Source organism: Neofelis nebulosa, chromosome X (assembly GCF_028018385.1).
Source record: "Neofelis nebulosa isolate mNeoNeb1 chromosome X, mNeoNeb1.pri, whole genome shotgun sequence".
Lineage (NCBI taxonomy): Eukaryota > Metazoa > Chordata > Mammalia > Carnivora > Felidae > Neofelis > Neofelis nebulosa.
The window spans coordinates 66,656,900-66,659,476 of NC_080800.1; positions in this window are offsets into that span (position 1 = coordinate 66,656,900).

Genomic DNA, 2,577 nt, shown 5'->3' on the forward strand with positions numbered 1-2,577 from the left:
GGAGGAGACAAAGAATCAGAAGCAGCCTCCAGGCTCCAGAGCCCGATGGGGGCTTGAGCCCACAAACTGCGAGATCATGACCTGAGCCAAAGTCGGACACTTAACCGACTAAGCCACCCAGGTGCCCCTATAGTATTTTTAATGTTCTCCATTTCTTTGTTATTCTTCTACCTAGTTGTTCTATCCATTACTTAAAACAAGATATTGAAGTCTTGGAATTTATTGTTGAATTGTCTATTTCTCCCTTCATTTTTATCAGTTTTGGCTTCCTGTATTTTCGGATTCTTGTTATGTGCATTTATTTTTCTTTTAATTATATATTTTTGATGGAATGACTGCTACCATACAATGGCCTTCTTTGTCTCTAGTAACAATATTTGTCTCAAAGTACATTTTGTCTGATACTAGTGTACCCACTCCAACTCTCTTTTAGTCACTATTTGCATGGTATTTTTTCCATCTATTTCCTTGAATCTATTTGTGTTTTTGATTCTAAAGTATGTCTCTCTTGTACAGTATCATGCTTTTAGTTTATTTTGCAATTTATTTTTTAAGGAAATTTTTTTTTTAATTTTTTAATGCCTAGTTATTTTTGAGGGGGGGGGAGAGGGAGGGAGAGATAATGAGTGGGAGAGGGGCAGAGAAGGAGACACAGAATCAGAAGCAGGTTCCAGACTGTGAGATGTCAGCACAGAGCCGAAGGTGGTGCTTGAACTCACCAGCCATGAGATTATGACCTGAGCTGAAGTTGGATGGTTAACTGAGCCAAATAGGTGCCCCTATTCTGAAACTTGTCTTTTATTTAAATTTAATTTATTATTGATAAGATATAATTTACATCTATCATTTTGCTTTTCAATTTTTTATGTCTGACTTCTTTGTTCCCTATTATTCCATTAATGCCTTCTTTTTTATTTTTTAAGTTTATTAATTTATTTTGGGAGAGAGAGAAAGAGCACAAGCAGGGGAGAGGCAAAGAGAGAGGATCCCAAGAAGGCTCTGTGCTGTCAGTGTGGACCCCTATGTGGGGCTCAATCCCACAAAATGGGTGATCATGACCTGAGCTGAAATCAAGAGCTGGACACTTACCTGACTGAGCCACCCAGGCACCCCTCTTTAATGCCTTCTTTTATGTTAGATATTTTCTAATATCCCATATTCATTCCCCTATTGCTTCTTTTACTACGTTTGAAAAAAAAATTTTTTTTCTCAGTGATTATCCCGAAGATTAAATTTAACATTTTAGAACCATTTAATTTGAATTAATACCAACTCAGTTTCAATAATATACCTACATTCCTTTCAATGTCTTTTGTGCTATTGCCATACAATTTACATCTGTATGCATTATAATCCAATCAACATAGTTTTATAATTATTACTTTATGAGTGTCTTTTAAATCAGATAGAAAAAATATCACAAACAAAAATACATTTATATGTATTATATATTTATATATGTAGTTAACTGAACCCCTGTTCTTTATTTTTTGTGTGGATTCAAGTTATTGTCGGGTGGCCTTTCATTTCATATTGAAGGACACCCTTTCATATTTCTTATGGAACATATCTATTAGTGACAAGTTGTCTCAGGCTTTATTTATCTGGGAAAGATTTACTTTCTCATTTATTTGTCAAGGATAATTTTGCTGAATATAGAATCATTGGATAATAAAATTTGTTATCACTTTTAATGTATCAGCCCACAGCCTGTTATTTTCAATAGTTTCTGTGACAAGTTATTATTAACGTTGAGGATGTCTTGTAATGTGGTGACTTGCTTCTCTTACTGCTTTGTCTTTGTCTTCTTTTTCAACAAAAGTTTGGTTATGATGTGTCCATGTGTGCATCTTTTATGTTGATCCTACTTGGAGTTCACTGAGATTCTTGGATGGGTAGATTTTTTGTTTTTAATTTGAGAAGTTTGGAGTCATTAATTTTTCAAATATTGTTTTTGCCCCTTTGTCTCTGTCTTCTCCTTCTGAGACTTTTATTCACATATGTTAATACACTTGATAATGTCCCACAGGTCTCTGAATGTCTGTTCATTTATTCTTCATTGCTTTTTATTTCTGTTTCTCAAACCATAAAATCTCAATCAACCTGTCTTTAAGTTTGCTGATTCTTCCTTTTGCTACTTCAAATCTCCACTTGAGCTTCTTGTTCACTTTAGTTACTATATTTTTCAACTCCATAAGTTCCTTTGGTTCTTTTTTACAATTTTAGTAGTTGACTTAAAGTCTTCATTTAATAAACATCACATGTAGGCATCTCAGGGACAATTTATACTGATTATTTTTTTACTTTTGTATGAACCATATTTTCCTGTTTCTTTTTCATGTGTCACATTTTTTATCAATAACTGGACATTGTAGGTAATACAATATAGCAATTCTGTTGACTAGATCCCCTCTCTCTCCCAAAGATTTGTTGTTGGTTCTGTTAGTTGTTGTTACTGTTCCTGTTTTTTAGTGGCTTTTTCATACTAATTTTGTAAACTCTGTATTCTCTGTTGTTTACTACCACTGACATTTCCATTCAGTTAGTTTAGTTGTCAGTTAATGATTGACAGTGATT